Here is a 10074-nt window from a genome sequence, read left to right on the forward strand (position 1 = left end):
TCTGTCTGTTGACACATGGGCATGCACATTTGAGACAATGGAGCTGCACACATATAACCCTGGGCAGAATTTAGCCCATTGTATTTTTAGCGATCTAACTGACAATTCTGCTTTGTTTCAAAGAAAGAAGTAAACATAGTGACACAAAGCATCTTTTGGTGCCTGACTCTGATCCTTCTCTAAAAAGAGTGTGCCCAGTTTCATGTGGTAAGACAGCAGGCAGCAGCATTACCTAACCCTAACAGGAAAAGGATACCTCTGATTTCCAACAGCAGCTCTGTCCTAGGAAGCGCGGTCTCATGTTACAGAGAAAAGCTTTCCATTGAGGCACAGTTTGTGAATGTAGGGCGCCATCCTACAGATCCTTGCTCACATCACTAGTCCTTACTCACAGGAAGACGCTCAGTATCAGCATCACTGGAACTCCTCGTGTGAGTAAGGACTACATGCATTAGCATTTGCAGGATCCAGGCCACAGTACTCACCAGTAGATTCAGGGCCCTGACCCTGAAGCCAGTTAAATTTTAGACCTGGAGCAGTCAGGCCTCACAGATCCAATTGCAGGATCATGGCCTTACTTTGCCTGAAGACATACCACTTGAAGTGTAAAGCTCCTTCTGAAGACCTTGTGCAAAGCAAATGACAAACAAACAAATGCCATTTAAGAGTTAGGACAATACTCCAATGAATGGTTTGGATGTGTGATAGCTTCACCCCCATGCCATCTTTTTTTCTCCCTCCCTTTTCTTTAGTTTCCCTTTTTGATTTCCACCTCCGCATCAAAAATTCTTTTCAGATTTTCTCGCTTTCAGAAGACTTGCTCTGGGGTTATGCTTGGAGTAGCTGATCACATCCTCCATGTCAGAGGGTTTCTTTGGTTTTGTTTGTATTTGATGACTGTATTTTTTTTTCATTTGAACTGCCTCTTCTTGCTAGTGTTGTAATGGTAATTATAATAATAATAATAATAATGGTCAGCTGTTCCCAGATTAGTAAATTATGTATAATTTATTTCCCTTTTTTCTACCTTATTTTATTCTGTTCTGATTTGGCAGTGCAGCAAATGAAGCTGTTAAGATATTTAAAATTGCTGCCCAACCCTGCTTTTTTATATAGACATATAAAAAACTCACTTCTTCCCATGCTCACCCCATTCTTAGTTCTTCATTTTAATTTTGGCCCCCGTCATGACAACTTCTGATGTTTATTATGATGGAGTGAATTAATGGAAGTGTTGTTTTCAATCTTAATTAACTTCTGCTCTCTCATCACTCATTTTAGTTATTTAATTACACCAGTCATCTAGAGCCAATTTTTTTAAGCACTCTGTTTGGATAAGAAGAAAAAAATAGACAATTGTTTTTATATCATTATTATGTACAATGTGAAAACAGATATTTGCTTTTTTTTTTTAATTTGTTCCCTGTCTTTGTGAACAAATTATTTCTGACTCTTGTGGATTCACCTCACATTTGCTGGTTGCTTGATTTCCACCATGTTATAGAGATGCTCTGGTTTAATTATGTGACTTCGGGCTACGAGAATACTTTGTTTTAGCTCCAGGTAGGTGCCACCAAGGCAGGCATGGTTGGAGCAAATCTTAAATATACATGGTAAAATTCTGGCCTCATTGAAGTCACTGGGAGTTTTGCCTTAGACGTCAGTGGGACTAGCATTTCACCCAAAAAAACTATGAGCTTGATACTCAAGGCCTCACTCATGGGAGTAGCCCTGTTTAAGCCAATGGGCCTAGGAGCACTTGTGGGTGAGTAAGGGCTGCAGGACTAAGCCCTCGTCTTCATAATGGGTGATGTGACCGAATTCCTTTTGGGGGAGGGGTGGGAGAGGGGGCTGTGCTTTACATTCTGTGTTGTCTTTGCCTGAGACTCAGAACGAATGCTAAAAAAGAAAAAAAAAATGCTGACTTTATTGCAAACCAACCTATACCTGAGAGACTATGGTAGGACCTGGGGCTTGGGTCAAACCTGGGTAGCTTGTTAAAGACCCTGCATTTCGATGCTGAAACCGATCCAGCCCAACAAAGCACTTTAGCATGTGCTTAAGTACTTTGCTGGATCAGAGCGCCCATATGTCCTATAGTATTAAAACACCCATGTTTGAAATAGAGGCCCTATTTTATTGATTTAAAAAAACGACAACAGGTATCTATAAAAGAAGTTCTTGTCTTGTTTTTTTCTTTTCCTGGGTTTTGTGTCCTTATGACACTGAGAAAAACCAGGTTAGAAGAGATTAGGATAGTATTAACCTAAAAGAGCACAAAAAGCCTAGCATATATGTGGGCCTAGCTCGCCTCTTTCCTGGGAATCTATATAGTGATGATCTTCTTGTTAGAATTTTTGTGTTGGTCGCACGTTTCGTTTCCTCTGAAATCAGGGCAGCTTCTTACTCCAATGTGACTCAAACTTCTCAGAGAGTAATACCAGCAGTGGGGAAAAGAGGGTCAAAAGAAAAAAAATTGAGGGACTGACTGGTAAGCTCAATGAAATAACACATAATTCTTTCTGAATTTATTCATGCCTTATATTAGTAAAATAGGATTTTTAAGTGCATTTAACATCTTTATTTAACCGTTCCGCTATATTAATCAGGCCCCCAGAAAAGAACACTAGCTACTATTATAGAATTTAATTAGTTTTGTAACCAAATCCTCTTATTACAAATGCATATGGAAGAAATTCTTTCTGCATAGACATTATTTCAAAGATTTGGTTTCTGCAGTAGACTCTTTCTTTAATTAAATCATTTTTTTTAGAAAGTAAATTGTCTTTAACCTTTTTACAGCACATTTTCAAAGCTTTTTCTTTTTTAATCCAAAGAGATGAGCTGCTGTTGTCGCTGAAGAAGACTCTGACATTATGTTTGTAACATCAAAAATAATTACACACAGTGGAAACTTAGACCTCACTTAGCAAGAATTCAACCGCTAAAATTAATCGCAACTGCATAATATATCATACGTTTAAGGGCATGGTTTATCAAATATGAAATATTTTGTCTGCCCACTTCTTGATAGAATCTTCCATTTTGCAAGGAAATGTATGTACCATAATTCATTAGATGTGGATCCAAGTGTATCCTCAACTCACAGGGCATGGGATGGATGTTTAACTTGGTTTATATTTACATTTTCTTCAACTTTATCTTAACTTGTCAGTTTCCCAGATTGAAGAACATGTCAAGTTTGTTTTTTCTACTGACTGATTTCTCTACTCCCCAGTGTTTTTTGTCACTGGTTTGCTGAAACAGTATTTATATAGCTCCATTGGCTCTAAAGCTCTTCTTACTCCTTCTAACATTTTGGATTTTACAAGTGAAAAGAAAAATAGAAAAGAAAATAGAGACAATCAAATGCCTGGAGCTTAAAACAAAGTATGTGCAACCTACCATCTCACTTGAAATTTAATAAAATAAATAATTATGTAAATATAACATAGAGTTATAGATTTATATTTTGTTCATAACACATAGTGTAATATAAGTTGTATATTTTCATGTTTTGGTTTTATGTTATCATTCATGCCACAATAAATAAAAAAATCAGGAGTTGATGTACTCTTTAAAAAAAATAAGATGTGGGTTGCCACCATGCTGGGTTTTTTTGCATTCCCCTTTTTTCAGTATTATTGCCCTACAAGGCACCAATAAAAACAGCAAATGTGTTCTTTACTTAAACTGTGTTTCTGTTTCCCACTTCTTACAGCCTAGGGGTGTGCTGCTTAGTTTTATCAGACGAATAAAACAAGGTACAAAAAATGTAAATCCAGATTTCAATTACTCAAAAATTCAAGGTTGTACAAATCCCAGGGGCCAAAATCTTTCCTGGTGTAATGCCAGTGAAATGTCAGGAGAAAAATTTGGGCCCAGAGATCTTATTCAGGCCACATGCAGACAGGAACGATTTCCAAAGTACAGATCTGGATCCAGATACTGGCCGCTGTGTATGTGGGGCTGCTTGGATCCGAGTTTTGGTTCAAGCCCAACTCTAAACAATACATTGATTTAGTTTTGCTAATTTATAAGTATAGCTATTAGGTTCAGGAATTCAAAACAAATTCAGGGAAATGCTTGATTATCCACAAAGATAAATAAGTACTCAATCAATAACCCTATTCACAGTTAACCTGGATTTTGGGGCATATTGACTAACCACTCATTCAGTTTCCACAGTAACATGTGGCAGAAAGTGAGGCAAAATCAGTGCAAACTTCCCACCATCTCCATCTTCCCCCCAAAAGAAAACTGCCAAAAGCAAAGTACAAATTCAGGTGGCTGCAGTGTGTGTGTGCCCCTATACGATTCAAAAACCACTCATAACAATGAGACAGGATGCTTGGGAAAATGGGGAGCAGCATATAGCCATTAAAGGATGTGATCCCGCAAATCCTTACGCCTCTGAGGTGCTCCATCAAAGGCCTCCTTGTGTGAGTAAGCAGTTGTAGGGTTGAGCCTGAACTTGCTGAATCAATATCCCAGCCACAATATGTAGCTCTGATTTTTGCAAGCTGGGAGGCTCTTCCTGTGGGTAACTTAGCACCTTCTTCCTGTGGGTAACTTAGCACCTTCAACTCTCACTAACTTCATTAGGATGGGAGGGCCCTCAGCATGTAAAAATGAGGGCCTGGGAACAGCTTTAACAAAGCAGGGCTGCCTGACACTAGTCTCCACGCCAGTGCTTGTGAGCAGTAGACAACGGAAACACACGTCTTGCACCATGACACAGTCATCAACAACAAAAAAAGAGGCAGTGGCTATGCACCAAGACTTGTCAGGGTCTCATTTGCCAGGAAAAGTACTGGACTTCACAGGGGCACAACACACACAAACAGTAGCCCATTCATCAGTCACACAGTGTGTATCACAGAAGTGCACCTTAAGTGTAGAGTACACAAAAGTCACACCAAGAGCAGTCCCACAAGACTCCCCTCTAACACAACACATGGCATCATGGACAGCTAATATTGCAGATTAGTTGTGCTCTGTCTTTTCCATGTCATGGCCCCTAAATTACTGCTTGTCCAGCCTCCAGGCCCAACTAGCTTGCTGCAACCTTTTACACAGGTGATTCTATTGACCTCATGGCAAGCGCTACAACTGCTAATCCCAATCCCACACACCTCACTGAGCAGAAGGCTGGCATTTGTCATCTGTACCGTTGCAGCTCAACTATCGGGGGGCAGAGGGGCATGACTTTTTTATGGATAGGCTGGCGTATAGCAAAATCCAAGCTTTGACCTATAATGGCTGGAAAGGGGGAGTGTGTGAGAGAGCGACAAATTGAGAACAAGAACTATCCAATTTGTAATGAAACTCTAAGGTTAAGCTTTTCAAAAAAGGAACCTAGAGTTAAGGCCCTAAATCCACAGAATAAACATTTCAAAAGCATCTAAGTGACTTTTGGAAGTGACAGCCCCATGTATCTGCCTGATGTTTCAAACTGCTGCGCATCCACCAGCTCCCAATGGCAGCCAGGGGAGCTGGTGGCTGCTCAGTAATTTTGAAAGTCAACCGGTCCCTCAATATGGATTTAAGAACCTAATTTTAGTTTGGACTAAACTGAACCCACAATGGAATTTAGTTAAATTGTGCTGTTGCTGGAATGGAATCTAGCTCAGTTGTCCAGCGTTGTGATGGCTCTGTCAGGCAAACAGAAGTAAAAGCTTGTTTAGGTCACTTACGTAAACAGATTTGACTGGTTTTATATACACAAAGTGCCACTTTTCAGAATAGGACCACACTTCAGTAGAGAGAGAGACTTGTGACTCTGGCAAAGGCATTCCTTTTCACATTTAACAGACGTGGCTGGTGGAGTTTTGTGTGTGTGAGGGCACGTGTAGTGTTTTTTAAAATCTGTTGCAGGAACTAGGGTGACCAGATGTCCCGATTTTATAGGGACAGTCCCGATTTTTGGGTCTTTTTCTTATATAGGCTCCTATTAACCCCCACCCCCTGTCCCGATTTTTCACATTTGCTGTCTGGTCACCCTAGCAGGAACCCAGGTGAGGGGCTGAGAAAGGTTCTGGGGAGACGCGCTGCACTAAGCGAGCAAGAAAAGGAGATGTTAAGGATAATTTTTTTTTCTAAGTAAATTCCCCTGTTCAGTGTTAGGCCTGGTCTACACTACCCGCCTGAATCGGCGGGTAGAAATCGATCTCTTGGGGATCGACTTATCGCGTCTCGTCAGGACGCGACAATCGATCCCCGAATCAACGTGCTTACTCCACCAGCGGAGGTGGGAGTAAGCGCCGTCGACTGGGAGCCGCGGCAGTCGATTTTGCCGCCGTCCTCACAACAGGGTAAGTCGGATCTGATACGTCGAATTCAGCTACGCTATTCGCGTAGCTGAATTTGCGTATCTTAAATCGACCCCCCCCCCCCTGTAGTGTAGATGTAGCCTTAGAAGAAAACAGCCTTTTTTTAGGATTTACCAGTGGCGCATAAATAAGAGGAAAAGAAAATGACAATGCTCAATCCTCTCCAAACATGATATTTGATAAGTCCATGCAACAGCCTAAGTGGAATGGACACTTCCAATAGGCAATGAACATTAACCCAGCAAGCAGGGAATATAGGTCAGCTCATTAATCTACACACTGGGGAGTGATGCTGAAAATATTTATAAAGCCTTTTTGCTTAGGAAGGAGATAAGAATAACTATGACATTATGCTAAAAACAAGTGTGATGAACAGATAATTCCTAAGAGCAATCTAACACACAAATGTATGCACTTACCAAAAGGTGCAAAGATCCACGGAAAACGTGGGCGACTATAAAGCACCCTAGATGAACAAGCAGAGTATTGTGACTTTGGTGTCAACTCTTGAGCGATCATCTAGTAATTAGGATTTGAAACAAGGGGCTTTCAGAAAAATTACAGAAATGCAGCCAGGGAAACTACAGGGCAACTGATGTCTGCTCAGTCACTGAACGCATATGTCAGAAACATAAAAGGAAGTGTGTTCGCTAAAGCAAAGGAATCAGAGACTTAGGCATCACTCACCTTTGCTTGGGCTAGCTTCCGGGGATTTGTGTCCAGAGTGTTTATGAACAGGCTTAGACAGCTGATCTCAAGAGTTGCACTAGTTACTATTGTTACTAGTTGTATGACAGTACCATTGCCTGGGTTCCATTGTGCTAGACACAATACGTAACCAGAGACAGTCCCACAGATTTTACAATCTGAACGGATAAGGCAGGAAAGGGGCAGGAGAATGTATTAATAGCCCCAATTTACTGACCTGGATTCTAGTCTGGTTCATGTATCATTAATGAAATCATTGGCTAATTTCTGACTGCAGAATATGGCTGTTGAGGATTCATAGGGCAGAAAGCTTGACTTTCAGGTTCCGTGCTGACTTTTCAGGGCTGGCAGCTAGAAAACACTCATGTGAGTGTGAGCGAGACAGAGAGGAAAAAACACATGTGTCCGTACAAAAATTAACTTAAAAACTTTGAGCTGGAAGTCATTGCAGGAGAAAAACCATGGAATCCTTGCATTTTTTCCAGTCACTTTCCTGACATGATTGTGCTCTTTCCCTGTAAATTAGTCCAGGCAGATTACCCTCTGCTTATGTTGTAGTTTATTGCCCACTACAAACACATACACACATTCTCATTGGTTCTAGTCCACTCTTTGTATGATTGTTTAAATTCTCCACAGTGCTGAGGCTTGTCCCTGTAGGTTCTTCACAGTGAGGCAATATCCCTTTTTGAGTTTTCATATTGGTGGAGCTGGTATAATCTCTTCTCAGAAAATCAGCCGAAACTTAGTCCCATTCATCAAGATGTTCCCTTTTAACTCAACCCAGGGATCCACTTTACAGTTGACAGGCTATGGATACAGCACAGTACTCATCTCTCTTCCTAATCTATGTGCTTGCCGCAATGCTCATAAATACAGTAAGAACAGTCATACTGGGTGTCATAACTATAAAGGGAAGGGTGACAGCTCTCCTGTGTACAGTGCTATGGAATCCCTCCTAGCCAGAGACTCCAAATCCTTTTACCTGTAAAGGGTTAAGAAGCTCGGGTAACCTGGCTGACACCTGACCCCAAGGACCAATAAGGGGACAAGATACTTTCAAATCTTGGGGGGGGAAAGGCTTTTGTGTGTGTCCTTTGTTTAAGGGGTTGTTCGCTCTTGGGACTGAGAGGGACCAGACATCAATCCAGGTTCTCCCCATCTTTCTAAACAAGTCTCTGTTATTTCAAAATTGTAAGTAAAAGCCAGGCAAGGCGTCTTAGATTTACTTTGTTTTCTCAACTTGTAAATGTACCTTTTACTAGAGTGCTTATCTTTGTTTGCTACACTTTGAACCTAAGACAGAGGGGAGTCCTCTGAGCTCTTTAAGTTTGATTACCCTGTAAAGTTATTTTCCATACTGATTTTACAGAGATGATTTTTACCTTTTTCTTTAATTAAAAGCCTTCTTTTTAAGAACCTGATTGATTTCTCCTTGTTTTAAGATCCAAAGGGGGTTTGGATCTGTATTCACCAGGAGTTGGTGAAAGGAAGGAGGGGGGAAGGGTCAATTTCTCCTTGTTTAAGATCCAAGGAGTTTGGATCTGTATTCACCAGGGAATTGGTGAAAGGTTTCTAAAAGCTTCCCAGGGTAGGGAATGGTGGCAGCGGACCAGAACTAAGCTGGTAGTTAAGCTTAGAAGTCCTCATGCAGGCCCCTACATTTGTACCCTAAAGTTCAAAGTGGGGATACAGCCTTGACATGGTGGCACAGCGGTGGAGATCGTTTTAAACCCAAAAGCCAGTAAGAGATTTTTTTTTCCTTCTAGCTGCTTGGAAAGCAGAGCTGAAGGTAGATGCATATCTTATCTCTCCTTGCCTGAAGGCAGAGGTGTTAAGTTTTTTTTAACAAGGGGCTTTGTTAAGAGAAGTGTTCAAATAAGCAAACAAACTTTGAACTGGTAAAGATAATTTACAAGCTGAATTGTGTTTTTTTTCTTTTTTACATCCTGGGAAGTAGCTAGTTAGAAAGTCTCTGTTAACTCAGCAGCACTCAGCAGGAGCCTGAGCTAAGTACATCCCAGTTTCAGTCAACTGCAGAGGGGTGTGACCCAGCACAAGAAAACCAGGAAAATGACTACCAAAGAAGAAAAAGCTAAAGAGGAGGCCCACAAGAGAGGTATGGAGCTGAAAGAAAAAGAGATAGAGCTGAGAGACAGAGAAGAGAAAGCCAAAGAGGAGGCCCACAAGAGAGAAATGGAGCTGGAAAAAGCCAAACAGGAGGCCCATAAAAGAGAGATGGAGCTGAAAGAAAAAGAGATGGAACTGGAAGCAGCAAGGACTAGGCAGGGTGCATCAGACCATCCTAACAACTCCTCTCCAGGTACCACTTCCCATCCCAGGAAATTCCCCACCTACAAGGCAGGCGATGATACTGAGGCCTTCTTAGAAAATTTTGAAAGGGCCTGCCTTGGATACAACATCCCTCCAACCCAGTACATGGTAGAGCTGAGGCCGCAGCTCAGTGGACCCTTAGCAGAGGTGGCGGCTGAAATGCCTAAGGAACACATGAACAGTTATGAACTTTTTAAAAACAAGGCCAGAATCAGAATGGGGCTAACACCTGAGCATGCCCGTCGGCGGTTCAGAGCCCTAAGGTGGAAACCTGATGTGTCATTTACCCGACATGCCTACCACATTGGGAAAAATTGGGATGCCTGGATATCAGGAGCAAATGTTAAATCTACGGAAGAGTTGCCCTTCCTATTGCAAATGGAGCAGTTTTTAGAGGGTGTTCCTGAGGAAATAGAAAGGTACATCCTAGATGGGAAGCCCAAAACTGTAACCGAGGCGGGGGAGATTGGAGCCAAATGGGTGGAGGTGACAGAAAAGAAAAAAGCTAGTAGCAGTTGGAGCGAATATCAGAAGGGGCAAGCCGAAACAAAACCTTATCACCGGGGACAACCCAAGGCCCCACCCACATCCCAAGGGAAACCCCAGACGCCTTCTCACCCCACCACACCAGTCTCCATCAACCAACATCGCCCCAGTGATACCTTAGCAGGGCGATGTTTTAAATGTAATGAACTGGGGC

The sequence above is a fragment of the Emys orbicularis genome, chromosome 1 (assembly GCF_028017835.1).
Source record: "Emys orbicularis isolate rEmyOrb1 chromosome 1, rEmyOrb1.hap1, whole genome shotgun sequence".
Taxonomy (NCBI): domain Eukaryota; kingdom Metazoa; phylum Chordata; order Testudines; family Emydidae; genus Emys; species Emys orbicularis.